The 16786-nt window shown below is 43.8% G+C and overlaps 1 non-coding gene across 1 annotated transcript; it reads left to right on the forward strand.

Annotated features, from left to right (window-relative positions):
- Window positions 1–1155: 1155 nt before the first annotated feature.
- On the forward strand, window positions 1156–1228 carry trnav-cac (transfer RNA valine (anticodon CAC)). Its single transcript has one exon. It is a non-coding gene; the product is annotated as a tRNA-Val (tRNA).
- The last annotated feature ends 15558 nt before the right edge of the window (window positions 1229–16786 follow it).

The following is a 16786-nucleotide window of genomic DNA, read 5'->3' on the forward strand; positions in this document are numbered from 1 at the left end:
CATTCTTTAGAAATGTTGGCCCAAATTGATAGGATAGCATCTTGCAGTTGATGGAGATTTGTGGGATGCACATCCAGGGCACGAAGCTCCCGTTCCACCACATCCCAAAGATGCTCTATTGGGTTGAGATCTGGTGACTGTGGGGGCCAGTTTAGTACAGTGAACTCATTGTCATGTTCAAGAAACCAATTTGAAATGATTCAACCTTTGTGACATGGTGCATTATCCTGCTGGAAGTAGCCATCAGAGGATGGGTACATGGTGGTCATAAAGGGATGGACATGGTCAGAAACAATGCTCAGGTAGGCCGTGGCATTTAAACGATGCCCAATTGGCACTAAGGAGCCTAAAGTGTGCCAAGAAAACATCCCCCACACCATTACACCACCACCACCAGCCTGCACAGTGGTAACAAGGCATGATGGATCCATGTTCTCATTCTGTTTACGTCAAATTCTGTCTCAACAGAAATCGAGACTCATCAGACCAGGCAACAACTGTCCAATTTTGGTGAGTTTGTGCAAATTGTAGCCTCTTTTTCCTATTTGTAGTGGAGATGAGTGGTACCCGGTGGGGTCTTCTGCTGTTGTAGCCCATCCGCCTCAAGGTTGTACGTGTTGTGGCTTCACAAATGCTTTGCTGCATACCTCGGTTGTAACGAGTGGTTATTTCAGTCAAAGTTGCTCTTCTATCAGCTTGAATCAGTCGGCCCATTCTCCTCTGACCTCTAGCATCAACAAGGCATTTTCGCCCACAGGACTGCCGCATACTGGATGTTTTTCCCTTTTCACACCATTCTTTGTAAACCCTAGAAATGGTTGTGCGTGAAAATCCCAGTAACTGAGCAGATTGTGAAATACTCAGACCAGCCCGTCTGGCACCAACAACCATGCCACGCTCAAAATTGCTTAAATCACCTTTCTTTCCCATTCAGACTTTCAGTTTGGAGTTCAGGAGATTGTCTTGACCAGGACCACACCCCTAAATGCATTGAAGCAACTGCCATATGATTGGTTGGTTATTGAACAGGTGTTCCTAATAATCCTTTAGGTGAGTGTAGAAACCTTTATCTCACAGGCTGGCCCACGGGAAACGCCTGTGCGCGTTTTACCAGCCGGCTTCGATGGGAGCCATTCGAAACACCAGGACAGGTCGGTTTCCGTAGTGTAGTGGCTATCACGTTCGCCTCACACGCGAAAGGTCCCTGGTTCGAAACCGGGCGGAAACAACCCGCGGTGCATGCGTGCTAGTGCACACAGTGCTGACCACAAGTGAAGGTCTGAAGACTTTGTACTTGACGACCGCTGTAAATGGTTTCTTGACAGTTGTTGAGCAGAAAGTTATTGATCTTCCGAGGGAAAGGTCTGAAATCCGGGGGGTTTGCATAGGAATCAAAAAATTCACCACGGTGGTCCTCCCTTAGATAAATAGCCAGCCAATGTTCTCCGGGCATATTTTTAGGGTGTGTGTTGATTATGTACATTGCAGGTAAATTCTTGATCTTAAATTTAGGCAGCTGATCGCAGGCGTAGACTCCTTGAAACAGTTTCCGTGAGCCGGCCAGGGCATTCATGATGTGGTTGAGCTCTCTGGTGTTCATTTTAATAATAATCATACGGAACGTTTCTCCTCTGATTCACCTCAATAATGTTGTCAAACACAGCATACACGACCATATTTACAGTGTGTGGTAGAGGCTGCTTGAAACGCATCTCCAAACGCATATTGCCCGTCTTCATCAGTGAAATATGTTGTCCACACTCTTCGTCAGGGGTCAGGTTGAAACCATACAGGGTGTAACCGCTGCAGTATTCCCGGCGATCGATCAGCAGAGTTTGATCCTTGAGATGGCGACCCGTAGCCAGTACTAGACTGTAATATTCACGAACCGCATTGCCGTTTTCAAAGTCAGGTTGAAAAGGTCTGGATGGAACCTGCACACCATCGACGTACAACGCTATAAATTCCGCGTTATAATGTTTAAAGTTAAAGGTGTTCTTGTTGTAAACCCCGGTAAATGCATCATTATCCACGAGACCTATAATAACCTGTTTTGGGAGCTGTCCTAGAAACAGATTTTCCTGGTTCATCACCCGTGTCCCTGCGGGGATACTGTGGACTTTCATATAGACTCTTTCGATCGGGTACTTGGCGTTTGCCGTCACTAACGCCAGCGCGTGTCCTAGTTTAACCGCCGGGGAGACGGACACTTATTTCACAAACAGCGAGGCCGATAATATGGTCAGTTTATATTTTTCCGTATCAGGGGTCATCAGACAAAAAGCACTTTTACTACGGATCATTTTAATTTTAATGTCTACCCCGTTGAGCATGAGTTTTTCTTGGAAAAATATGTCTGCATGGATATGCCCCATTAGCTCAAAGGTCCTCCCTTCTGTTGAAGAGGCCGATCTTTTTTGCAAACCCTTATTGAGTCCCTCTGGATCCTTGTCGTCCATAGCTTCCGGGATGTCTTTGAAGAGAAGGCCGGGGCTGAACTGTTTGCTTAGGGTCTCCTCACTATAATTAAGGATACACTCCATCATGACTCTATAGGGGTAAGTATTGCTGCTTTGACTAATGAGCCGATCTCCCAGGGTCACATCCACCTGTGAAAACATGGTGGCCACCGGGTAATTGATGACCCCAGCGTTGGCCGTCTTCTCGATTGCATCGCCATCCTCATTAGTCACTTTACAGTTCATTAAAATAAATGTGTTTTTCAAATCATTATAATCCTCGCCATTGCCAGCTATAAAAAACTCCAGAGGGGCCATGTCTGAAATTGCAGAAAGAGGGGGAATCTCTACATATATGCTCTTATCTATACTCGTTTGAGTGTATGGAACTGTAAACAGATCCAGTTCTGATTTGACGCATTCTTCCAATAGACTGTGGACAAAAGACATGTTTAAAAGATATATCCTGAGGCTCTATTTTTCTTTCTTTGAGACTTTCTTTTTGCAGGTTTTTTCTTGTGCTGCTTCCTTCTCCGAGTGTTTCCACGATATGTTGGAGAATGAGAGATTCTTCGTTTTCTGTTAGCCACGGATCATCGTCGCCCTGGTGGACACATGCTGTTTCTTCTTTTACCCCCCCTCCTCGCCATTACCATGAGACCCGAACCCTCCTGATGCTCATGGCTAGCTGCCCGGTTCATAACATTGGTGAACACGTCACTAACAATATTTTTAGCCGCTGATTTCAAGTGGGGTCTGGCTATAGCAAAGCCTCTCTTAAGCAGGGGTACGGCCATTCTAAAGAGACCACGAAAGAGTCCTCCTAGACCGGCGCCATACATTGTGGGGGCTCCTACAAAACCGGGCAAGCCGTTCCATCTTGCATCTTGTAATAATCCACATTGGCGCTAGGATCTACATAACCCCTCGAGGTAGCCATTTTAATAATGTACACACTGTTTCAGGGGTCGAAAATGTAGTTTGACAACTTAACTTTACCGAAGCGGAAGGGTACGTTGATATTCTGATCCGATTTGACTTCGATCGTGATGTTGTCAAAGTGGGTCTTTGAGACTGGTACGTAGTGTGGCTTGTCATAAGTAATTGTGACCATGTCATTGCTTTTACCTTTAATAAGTACATTTCTCAAAAGGGGGACATAACTATCCCCGACCCTCTGGTGGGTTATGATATCCGTATACACATAAAGAGTGTAAAAGCCGCCCCACCACTTCTGAGAACCTGCTCTCTGTGTCAGAATAGAACCCTAATATACGCCCCAGTTGGCCGCTGGTTTGAATGCTAATACCTGGTTTTGACACCTTGTACACTCTGTTTTTAATAGGGTTGTAATATAGCTTGATGTTGGGGGTGCCTTCTGAGAACTGTTTATGCATCTCATCTAATATTTTATCCACATTGTCATAATAACCTCCTTGTATCGTGAATGTCCATTGACTCTTTTTAACATCATCAAAAATGGCGAAGGTGGCATCCTTATCTTGTAAAACAGCCCAAGTGTAAGGATACTGTATTTCCGCCAACCCCACTTCCCACGACCCCCTTAGATCTATAGATTTTCCAAATTGTACCGTGTAACTGGATATTTCATTTTTAGGGTATATATCGAGAGAGGCGTTACTGGGTAGAGTCACGTAGAAGCCTCCTGATTCCATCTTGAGTATCGAGAGTAATGCCCCCAACACACCCGCGGGCATGTTGTTATAAGGATTGAATATCGCAAACCTGTTGTTCCGGGACCCAACTATTGAACTTTTCAGGCCATCCAAGCCATTTCACCAACACATATTTTTTCCGGTTCTGGGTTTTTTCAGCTAATATCTTTTCAACTCTGTATACACTGTCTTTACCCACAATAATTTTTTGTAACTCGGCTTCGTAAAACGTTCCTTCTATATCCTCCCCGTCATAGTCTTTTAACCGGTACACGGGGGGGGCTCTAGCCAACTGTTCGGTAACTGTAAAATATTCGTCAGAAAATGTTTGTTCATAACCTTTGGCAAAAGTACTCCTTAGCTTTGAAACGCGAACCACATCACCGATGTTGAACTTATAAGTAGTTTTTCCCTTCTTAATAAATGGTCCGTATAATTTTGTATAGACCTGAAAAGAATTACTTTGATCAACATCTATAGACTTCATTTTAATACTGGTGTGATACCCTTGGTTGTAAGCATCAATAAAATCCTGAACTTTATCAAAATACTTGAACGTGTTGACCGCTGTAAAATATCTCCACATTTTGGTCTTTATGGTGCGGTTAAACCTCTCCACTACCGATGCTTTAAGCTCATTTCCGGTGGTGAAATGATGTATTTTGTGTCTCTTCAGCAGATTCTGAAATTCTCTGTTGAGAAACTCTTTTCCTTAATCAGTCTGCAGTTTTTTAGGACATCGACCCTGGGACAATATATCCTCAAAGACCCTCGTCACCGCTCGACCTGTTTTATTATGTAGAATTCGAGCCCAGGCATATTTTGATTAAACATCGATACACATCAACATCAATTTGTGACCATTGTTATGTTTTGATAAATTTGACATATCGACTAGATCCATTTGCCATTGTGAGTCTATGTCAGTTGCATATACGCGGTTTCTTTTAAAGTTAATCCTGAGAGGTTTATGTAAGGTATAGGCGTCTTGTTCCCGTAACCATTCTGAAACAACCACATCATTAACCTTCACTCCGGCCTCAGCGAGTCCTCTTTGAAAACCCTTCTTACCCGCCAAACCCCCAATCTTGGCTGGGTTGTAGTATAGTTCCTGCATTTGGGGAGCTTGCCGAGTCATTCTGTCAAATAACCACACAGACCCACACTATGCGCAAAGTTTTTTACAAGGTTTTTTATTCAACTTCAGGAGAGCAGATACCCCTTTTTAGACATTTGAGAAAAGTATAACATACACAACAATTTTTTCTACGGTCCAGACAAAAAGAAATCAGATGATTGGTTACTTGATCTATATCAACAAATATACCTGTTTCTTTATCTTGTAGGCACACACCTCAGTTACATATGTAAATAAACAACAATATGACCTATTTTAAAATTAAACAGAGGTGTATTAAACATGCTCAGTAAAAGGTCATACAGATGTTGATGAAATGGCCTAATATCATTCTTGGCCCCCTTGAGCGCTTCATCCCAGTGTTCGTACCCCCCGGTCTTTGTTACAGCAGCCATTAACTTTTCCAGGTTTGAAAGTTGATCCTCATCGATGGTTAAATCTGTAGAGAAAAGGCTCGCGTTGGCTACTTTTCTGTCAAGCACATGGTGTAATAGCGCTCTCAGGTTAGCTGCAGAGTGTTGATGACAGAACCAGTTGCAGAAGCAGTCCAGAACATTCCCCATGTTCAAAGTCCCTTAGTTCAGGTCAGAGTCTGAATCAGTGGCGTAGATGTCGAATTCTTCGTCGCTGTCCCCAGCTTTAACTTCTTTACGGAAGAAATAAGCTTTTAGCTTGCCAGCGGTTTTTCTACTCGGCTCATCCAGGTCATTGAGCAGCTGCCCAAGTTTCTCTATTATAAACGGCTCCTTTTTCAGCTCCAGCAAAATCTCATCTATGATTTTCTGGACTTGTCCCGCAGTGACATGTATGTGGGAGTAAGACAGCGCCTTGATTAGTGCCGGTTTCAGCCACGGTTTGTTCAGTCTTCTGTAAAACACGTTGAAATAGAACAGGAAATAGTAACGGTCTGGTTCAAACAAACAACTGTGTCTCAACTGACTGGGGTGATTCACTTCACACCCCCGACAGACTTCTTTCAGAGCTCGGTCGATGAGAGCACTCAGAATATACACCAGGGTGCTTTTAACCACTCTGCTTACTTGGTCACATACCCCGGGCATAAATCCTTCGTCTTCATCACGCCCCCGGGACTGTCCGATGCTCATTGGTTCGCCTGGTGGTTTGTGGGGTGTTTCTACATCCATTGGACTGACCCCCTCCTGAGACGCACAGACGGTAGACAGTTCGGCAAAATCGAGGCCCTCCATGAGCTCCAGAGGCTGGGGATCCCCGAGACTCATTTGGACATCCATCGCACCGCATGTTGTTTCGTCCTGAGGGACCGGGGTCTGAGGTCTTGGAGAGTAACCGCAGTCAAAGGGTTCCAGAGTGTATACAAAATCTGGGGAATAGAACCAGGGGTGATCCCGGGTTTGAAGAGGCCTGTAGAGCCTGTCGACGTCCGCAGCTTTCGGGTAAGACATTCTCTTTAATTTTAAACCATGAATGAATTGTTGCACCTTTTATCCTATCTCTTCACTACGTCATGACACACCGCCCTCTTAGAAGAGAGTAGCCCCTGAGCCGTCAGACCCCCCTCCAAAACCCCACACGTCGTCTGTTTTATCATCGTCGTCGTCATTCAAGGGGGATATATAATCCATAATCCAGCATATTCTCCTTCTAACCAAATCCAGTTGCGAACATTTGGTCAAGATGTCAAAACCATCATTTATACAGTTTATGACCTCTTTCAAGAACGGCCAGTCCACGGCGTCAAACATCATTTCAGTAACCTGTTTTTCTGGATCCTCTTGCCCTTGAGCAATGCAAAATAGGTCAGTGAAATTAGAAACCTTTATCTCACAGGCTGGCCCACGGGAAACGCCTGTGCGCGTTTTACCAGCCTGCTTCGATGGGAGCCATTCGAAACGCCAGGACGGGTCGGTTTTACCAGCAGTCTCCAACGGTAACCGTTCTAAGCAAGAGGTGACGGTGTCAGTTTCCGAAGTGTAGCGGTTATCACGTTCGCCTAACGCACGAAAGATCCCCGGTTTGAAACCGGGCGGAAAGAGCCTGCTGTGGGCCGGCCCTTTTCGTCCTGCTTACCCTCGTGGTTCCCCGGAGGCGGTAGGTGGCTTTTCTTCATTGGAGTTCCCGAAATTGGTGGACTCAGAGCGTCCGTCCGTCGACAGGTTGAAATTGTAAACGCTGGTGTAGCCACTTTTAATTAAAATCTGATGATGATGTTATTGTTGTTGTTGTTGTTCTTGTTGTCGTCGTGGTCGCCGTCATTATTATTGTTAAAGTAAAGCTACCGTAAGGTGTAGAAGGCACAATAGCTCTGTGATTGTCTGATGGTGGCACAAGACAAGCAGCAGCTGTTTGAACAAGCCATTGAGCATCACCTTGTTGGGGTAAGTGTAAGTCTTGTCATAGCTCAGGGCGTTCTTCCTTTGAAAGAGTTTCCAAAGTGTCCTGATGTGCCCTTGAGCAATGCAAAATAGGTCAGTGAAAATAGAAACCTTTATCTCACAGGCTGGCCCACGGGAAACGCCTGTGTGCGTTTTACCAGCCGGATTCGATGGGAGCCATTCGAAACACCAGGACGGGTTGGTTTCCGTAGTGTAGTGGCTATGATGTTTGCCTCACACGCGAAAGGTCCCCGGTTCAAAACCGGGCGGAAACAACCCACGGTGCACGCGTGCCAGTGCCGTGTTACCCGTCCTCATCTCTCTGCCCCATGGCCGGCCGTCGTTTTCTCTTCCTCGGAGTGGCAAGAAATCCTGACCTTGAGAACAAACGATCGCAGAAGGGTAGCTTTGCGAGGCGCAGGAACTGACACTTTTAAAATCGATACATGTTGTTGCTGTGACAATACGACCGTAGCAGGATCGGCGACATTGCTGTTACTCTTATGAGTAGATAGTTGGTTTTTTTGGGTGCGGCCTATTTTGTTATGACGTATGCCCTAAGCTTATTAATATTCCTACGTCATAATTGGGGGGCGTGATTCTAGGTAGAGTTATTTCCTTAATTATTCCTACGTCATATCCGTCAGAAAGTGTACACCCATAAAACCCTGAACAACAAGGCCGCCCATAACCTGTTGTTCTTGTTGTTCTTGTTGGTCAACTGTAGAGTGTGAATGGGTCGGCTCTTCCTGTAGTGGTTGGGGGTCTTTTTTAAATATACATGTAATGGTTTAGTAAATCTAAACCGTTATAAGATCAACAAGTTCTGTTGTCTGTAATGGTCCCAGGTCTTAACAATGCCAGTTTTGAATAGTGCGTTTATCATATTCACACTGTCTCTGTCTGTCTCTCTCTCTCTCTCGCCCAATCATTTTATAAGATCAACAAGTTCTGTTGTCTGTTATGATCCCAGGTCCTAACAATGCCTGTTTTGCATAGGGTACTTATGTTATCCACACTGTATCTGGCTCTGTCTCTCCCCTCAAATTTAATTAAAAATAAAATTAAAAAAGAGGGTGTGTGTGTGGGTGTTTGTGTGTATAGGTTAATTGTGTTTGTAAAAAAAAAAAAAAAAAAGCTGTGGTTATATTTTATCTCTCACATAATGTGTTCAGTCGTTTTACTTAAATACATTCTAGGGTCTTAAAGCTCAAAAGAGTTAGACTTAAGATAAGGATATGCTTTTAAGGTATTTTAGCAGTCTCAATCCCTGATGATAAGGAATCGTTTAAAAAATAAAAACAACTGATCACTCAATGCTAAATAGATCACAACACTCAAGGCTAAATCACTCACACCATGGGGGGCGGGTGTGGGCTCAGACAACAGTAGGTATGGCGTGTGGTATCAAAACATTCAGAATACTTTTAACCTATATAATTTATAAGCTTTGTAAAATAAACCCAAATATCTCTTTTGCGGGGATAAACGCTGTTCTGAGTAGTTTGTGACTTGTTTATTACCAAACAAAGCATCGCTATTAAAAAAAAAAAAAATCACTGTAAAAGCGCTAGTTATTTTAGATCTTTATAGTTATTTTCTTGGCTCAGGTTGTTTTTTAGCGCTTATAAAGGCCTGAAATATTCTTAGTGGTTGTTGACTATAGGTCTTGATGCTTAAAAATGTTTTTTTGAGAGACCAAAAGGTTCTAATAAAAGTTTAGAGTAGAGAGGAGAGAGATCGTCTCCATCTTGGTTTCTATTTGAAATTTGATGCAGTGTCATTTTATTGGTTGGTTTTGATATGTTAATTGGTAACAGGGCGGCACAAAGGCCAGACCAGAACAATGCCTTACAAGCAGATCCGGCATGTGGCCATCAGTATAAGTATGAAGGTCTGGTCTTCAGCTCGACAGACTCATACTGACCTTTCGATTTAAGACTAAAGATCAACAATGTCCGGAAACAACATCAGCGACTTCGATTTAAACGAGTTTTTAGGCAAGTCTTCAGATTATTTTCATTGACTCAGAGCGTGTTGTGTGCATGTATTGTAAATAAGGCTATAACATCTGTTTTAAGTTCTGTAAAATTATTTTTCAGCCAGTCAACAGCAGTTATTTCCCAACGCTGAGGAGATAATCTGGAACAACGACGGTAAGATTTTTGTGTTTGCGCTCATGGGTTCTTATGTATGGGTGTGTGTGGTTTTGAAGAGGCTCATTAGAGTTATGAAAACGTTTTAATATATATTAATGCCGGTCTCTTTAATTACACAGATACTATCGAAAGGCCTGTGATTAATGTCTCCGAGGATCGACCAAGAGAAGTGGTTGTCCCTAGACAGGCTGTCTGCCGACCGGGTAAGAACTAAACCCCTGTTTGTTTGTATAACGTTTCTGTAAGATGTTTGAGTCCAGTTTTGTTAATTTAAAAAAATTATCCTGTCTAACAGTATTAAGAAACGTGGTTCGAGACAACGAAAGGCCTTCCACATCGAGGGCTTGTTTCGTTTTACCTACGAGAACAGTAACCTTTCAAGAATCTGAAAGGCCGTCAGCCCCGGTATCTGATAGCTGTGAGTATATATCTGCAGCCTGTAAGAGGTTAAAGCTTTTTATAAAGCGGTGTGGTTAAAGGTTAAACATGTCTCTTACCTTCACAGCGGTGCAAAAAGCTAAACCAGCCGAAAAACATAAGAAACGATTATTCTGTGGAGGTAAGTAAGATCTTTCAAACTTTAATGTTTTTAAAAGGGCTTTGTTTGCCCGTTGAGGGCTAATATTTAAGCCATGGGTGACCGTTTCCTGTAGGGCGGGGGCTTCTGGGAAAGATCTTTAGAAGTCCGGACAGGTCTAGGCTTGTTTCTGGGGAACGTGTTTAGAAATGACCGATTGCCGTACCGTCTGGTTAGGAAGTAAAGCCGTCTGAAAGGGTTTAGTAAGTTGTTTGGCTTATCTCCCGCTATTATACTTCTGTTTTAAAGTGGTTGTAGGAAAAGGCTTGAAGGTGTTCATTGTATTTAATATTTAAACAGATCGTGAAAACGTTTGTGAAACAGGAAGTCCCGGGATCAGGAAGCGTTTACACTTGGAAGGTTCGTTTAAAAATGAAATGTTGTTGTGTGTGTGTGTGTTTTATTAACAATATTACAGTTTTTAAAGAAACATTTAAGAAACAGTTTATTTACAGCGGCTTCTCTCTTTTACATTTATTATCAAGTCCTAATAAATATATTGTCTGTAAATAATAAGGTGTTGTAGTGAATGTCTAAGGCTATTTTCAAAGGTCTAAAAAAGCTAAAGGTTTTGAATGTCCTGGACATGTTGTTTTAAGTTTGATTTCTGTCGCCGTTTAAAGATGTAAATGTAATGTATATTTTTATTCTTCCCAAGACTCTTGGGATAGTCATTCTGTGGATGAGCTATTGAGGACAATTACCCCGTCTAAGTGGGATCAAACATCTTCCCCGGTGAGATCACCGAGAGGATCCCCCACGGTGGTCTTGGAGACCCCCCAACATCTACTCAGGCCACAGCCTTCTGGGGGTAATTCAACACCCCAGATTCAGCCCGCCGCATTGTCGGGCGGAACAAATACAGGCATCCAACAACCTCAGGGGTCGCCGTCAGTCAGGGCTGACACACCACCCAACGACGGCCTGGTTTCAACATCGTCCCCCCAGACCCGTTTCTTGGCTACAGAAACGCGGAACAGTACCCCGCGCTTGGCCAGGGTGTCACCGCAAAGGCCTTCTTGGTCTCCGTCCATGAGTATACGCTCGCTCCCTGCCTCCTTCGACCGAGATTTACCGGAGCGACCATCCTTTGAAGCTGAGCCAGGCCACCAGCCCCCGGAGCTACTTCCTGAAGGTCGGCATGAGTTGCTACATACTTTGTTACAAAATCAAAGACTTGTGTTACTGGGGCAAAACCTGGTGATAGAGAGCCAAAACACCCTTATTAATACCCTTACTAACGAATTGTACCGTATTTAATGTTTTAATAGACACAAAACGCCTTACTATTGTGGGTTGTTGGAAAAATAAAAAATAAATTAAAAAATGTCCTGACTTGGTAAAAGAACTCACAAACTAAAGGATTATGAACAAGCTAGGGCCCCAAAAAGACCTTCCCGAGAGAACATCCCCGGCCCTGTTGTGAACTCCTCTGATGTCCCAATGAACCTGGAACTATTACAAATGATAAATGATTTAAATAACCCCCAATTACCACCGATAGAATGTGAATTAACACACTTACCGGTGAACCCCGACCTGTTACAGATGGTCAATGATCTAAATAACCACCTCCCACCGGTAGCGCTTATAGAGGTTCACCCCCTAGTTCACCCCGATTTGTTTGAAATGGTGGAGGCTTTGGAGGAGCTACCCCGACCAAATTCTGCCCCTATTATAAATGATTTGAGACAATTAGAACACAGGATGGCGGCAGAAGCAGCCATCACTATAGAGGAGGGTCTTGACATTAACCGGTTGGATATCTTTGAAGGACTTTTACAGGCTTTAAATGAGCCTCCTCAAAAAGGGGGTTTTGTAGATGTCAGCAGTGGGGGTGTTCGGAATGTGGAGGGTTCTGAGACTGATAAGGCTGTGGAGGACATGCTCTGTGAGAATGTAGGGGGTGAAGGCTTGGTTCAAAATGATGATGTGTCCAAGAGTACCAGTGATCCCGTGATTATAGATAGACCGGCCTATAACAATTTTGAAATGATTCAGCGTTTTACTTTTGCAGAACTTTTAAATTGTGACAATTATGCAGAAATATTTGTCAACATACACGAGGCCTTGCAGAAAATGCTTGAACAGGTTCAGACCTCGAGATGTTGTACAGTTAGAACTCAGAGGGGATGCTTTGTTTAGCAACCTATCTGCAATGCTGAGTGGAGATAATTTAGATGTCTGGCTAAAATCGAAGCGTTATTGCAAAGTAACGCAGCCATCTTAGCTGATGAAAGTCTGTCTCTGGTAATGAATGTGGTTCGTAACCCTGAGGGTGGGGCGCTTAGAAGACTGTCGAAATGCTTGAAGAACGACATAATTAGGACCAAGCTCAGGCAATTAGTGGTGAGTTCCAGTGGGGACAATAAGCTCTGTTTTGCTTACAGTTTAATAAAACTACTCACCCCCGACATGCCTGAACCCCAAGCTCTGCAAGAGGCTTTAATGCTTCATCAGAGGGCCGGCTTAAACTCTCAACAGATGGTTGCCTTTTCAGACATTACCAAGTTTGAGGAGTTGTTGTCTTTAAAAATTGTTGTGTGGTACCGTTGTGAGGTAAAGGAAGTATTTGTTAAATTTCAGACACATCCTGAAACCCATACACAGACACTGTTTCTCTTCCTAGGTGATAGACATTAATTTGGAATAAAGAGTTTGACGGCTTTTTTGGGTTGTTCGTATGTTTGTCATTGGTGTTATAAGGCCTTCAATGATAAGCTTAAGCACCGCTGTGACGGTTACTGTAACGTCTGTTTCAATCCGCAATGTCGTAAGGGTTTGGCCCCTACCATCCAATGTAAAGATTGCTTAAGGATTTGTCTCTCAACGTTCTGTTTTTCCGAGCATAAGGTACAGAGGGCCGCTGCTGAGGGGGTTAAAAAACTGAGTTATTGTGATCAAACTAAATATTGCCCGCAGTGTTGCCTCCAGTACCATTTTCATGAGGTTAAACCACACAAATGTCTGGAGCCGAGATGCAGGATCTGTAATGCTGATTTAACCTCGGGGTCCGAACACCAGTGCTTTATTCAGCCGGTTAAAAAGGAGCCGCCGCACAACCGGTATGTCTTTTTTGCTTTTGAATGCCGGCAAGAAAACGGGGTCCACGTTGCTAATTATATACACTGTATTGACATGTTGGATCGTGAGTGGTCAGCTAGCGGTGAGAGTTGTGTCAGGGATTTCTTTACGCGGTATCGCGGTCCAAAATACCTCAATTACACATTTATTGCCCACAATGCTAAGGGTTATGATTCTTACATTTTGATGAAGTATCTGGTGGAAAATGGGGTGACCCCAAAAATAATAGCTCAGGGTAGCAAGATCATGTGTTTCACCGACGAAGCTTTCAACTAACGTTACATAGACTCGTTAAATTTCCTCCCCATGAAATTGAGCGCTTTGCCTAAGGCTCTGGGTTTTGAGGCTCAGAAGAAAGGTTGGTTCTGCCATTTTTTTAATACTAAGGACACTCAAAATTATCGAGGGTCCTACCCGCCCGCCTCTTATTATGGGGTTGATACTATGATGTCTCATGAGAGGGAGGAATTCTTTAAATGGTACAATACGGTTAAGTGAGGTGTTTTTGATTTCCGAGAAGAGATGGCCGCTTATTGTAAAAATGATGTGGTGATCCTTAAAGAAGCCTGTGTGCGTTTCTGCGCCGAGGTTATCAACACATCGGGTCTCGACCCTTTGCAAAGTGTGACCATAGTGTCTCTCTGCATGAAAATGTATCGGTCCAATTTCTTGCAGAGAAACACTATAGCGGTCACCACTTCTGACAACTATCGTGCTAGACAAAATAACTTTTCGACTGTCTCCATACAGTGGCTGGAATACCTGAGTGCCCGGGATAACATATTCATCAGACATGCTTTAAATCAAGGGGAAGTCAAAATGGGGCCTTACTACTTAGACGGTTTTAGCGACGTGTTCGGGCGGCGTACCGCTTATGAGTTTGCTGGTTGTATTTACCATGGCTGTCCTCAGTGCTTCGACCCAAACACCTTTAACCCCGAATCACAAAAACTCTGCGGTGATATCTACTATGATTTCCAGGAACGAATTGAAACTTTAAAAAACACCTATGGTTTGAACGTGCTGGTGATTTGGGAACACGAGTGGACGACCCTGAAGCAACAGGATGCGGGGGTACAATGGTTTATGGAAACCTTGGACTTTCCTGAATGTCTAGAGCCCCGGGATGCGTTATTTGGGGGTCGTACCAATGCCCTCTGTTTACATTATGAGGTAAAGGAGGGTGAGAGAGTAGATTACTATGATTTCACCAGTCTGTACCCTTATGTCAACAAGACCAAAATGTACCCGGTGGGGCGTCCAACCATTGTTTATCGTGACTTTCTCGAAATCGGACATTACTTTAGTTTGATCAAAGTCACCATGTACCCTCCTCGCGAGCTGTTCTTACCCGTGTTGCCTTACAGGTGTTCAGGAAAATTGATGTTCCCTCTGTGTAGAACGTGTGTGGAAACTGAAAATCAAACTACCTCTTGTCTGCACAGTGATGAAGAGAGAGCGCTGACGGGTGTCTGGTGTAGCATTGAGCTTGACAAGGCGGTGGAGAAAGGTTACAGAGTCGGTAAGGTGTATGAGGTTTGGCATTTTTCTGAAAAAACTGATACTCTTTTTGCTGATTACATTATGACCCATCTGAAAGGGAAACAGGAGGCATCGGGCTATCCCTCATGGTGTGTTGACTCCGCGGCCAAAGAGCGATACGTTCAGCAATATTTTGAAAAGGAAGGGATCCGTCTAGAGCCGGGGAACATAACTGTAAACCCCGCCAAGAGACAAATGTCCAAACTGATTTTAAACAGTCTGTGGGGTAAGTTTGGGGAAAGAAATTACCGTCTAAACACAACCTTGATTAAAACCCCTGAACTGTTCATAGAATTTATGTTTTCCAAACAACATGCAGTATCACACTTTCAATTCTTAAATGACCACGTGGCACAGGTCCAGTGGAGGGCCCCTAAAGATTTCCCCACCAAACAGGGGAACGTTAATGTTTTCATAGCGGATTTTACCTCGGCTTACGCCCGGCTTGAACTGTACAACTTAATGGATCAGTTGCAGGAACGCACGCTCTATCATGATACTGACTCTGTAATCTTTGTCACCAGGCCAGGGGATTGGGTCCCTCCCCTCGGGGACTACCTTGGGGAGTTAACGAGCGAACTAGATCCTCAGGACCACATAGTGGAGTTTGTTTCAGGGGGTCCTAAGACTTACGCATACAGAACGGCTGCGGGTAAGACCTGTATGAAAGTTAAGGGTTTCACTCTGAACCATTGTAACAACAAGCTCATTAACATCAAGTCTCTGACGACCCTGGTAGAAAGTTTTGTAACCGAGAAAGACGCGCCTCCTCGTGAGATTATTACAGCCGGAAATCAGATCTATCGCAATAAAAAGGGGTACACGTTGGAAAATAGATCACTAAACAAACGGTTCAGGGTGGTGTACAATAAAAGAGTGTTGAAGACTGATTATACCACTCTGCCTTATGGATATTAGCGGTGGTTTTGAAAACAGACTTCAACACCCTTTCTCCTGTATTATAGCCGGTCCCTCCAATTCGGGGAAGAGCTATCTTATAAAGAACATCATAGAAGATGTGGACGCAACCGTGTCCCAAGCTCTTGACAACATAGTGTGGTGTTTCTCTTGCTGGCAACCTCTCTACGATGATTTGGCTTCGAAAAAAAATAATCTGAAATTTGTGCAAGGTCTCCCCGCCTCGTTGTGTGGCGATGACTTGTTCCCGCCCGGTAATACTAACCTAGTGATCCTTGATGACCTGATGGAGCAGGCCGGTGACAACAGTGAAGTGGAAAAAGCTTTCACAAAGTACACTCATCATAGGAATTTAAGTATTATTTATTTAGTTCAAAATCTATTTTTTCAAGGTAAAAAAAGCCGCACTATTAATTTATATGCCAATTATATAATTCTTTTTAAAAACCCCAGAGATAAACTACAGGTCACCGTCTTGGCTCGTCAAATGTACCCTAACCAGACCAAGTTCTTTTTGGAGGCATTTGAGGATGCCACCAAAAAACCCTACGGGTACTTGATTGCGGAATTAAATGCACAAACCCCAGAAGACTTTCGCCTAAGAACAGGTTTGTGCCCGCACGATTGGCCGGCAGTCTATGTGCTAAAGAAAAGGAAATAAATAAGAATGTCTGTTCGGATTAAAAGAAATCTGCCGCTTTTGCAAATGTTATTTGAGAGGAGCCCGCGCCATAGGAAAGCTGTGCTGGCAGGGGCCCCCTCGGATTTGATCGAGTCCCTGTGTGAAATAGCTTTTAACATCTTACGCGGTAATATACCCCTAACCCCTTCTCAACATTCTAAACTCAAAAAACAAAAAGCGGTTATCAAGATCATCGC

The sequence above is a fragment of the Amia ocellicauda genome (genome assembly GCF_036373705.1).
Source record: "Amia ocellicauda isolate fAmiCal2 chromosome 11 unlocalized genomic scaffold, fAmiCal2.hap1 SUPER_11_unloc_1, whole genome shotgun sequence".
Lineage (NCBI taxonomy): Eukaryota > Metazoa > Chordata > Actinopteri > Amiiformes > Amiidae > Amia > Amia ocellicauda.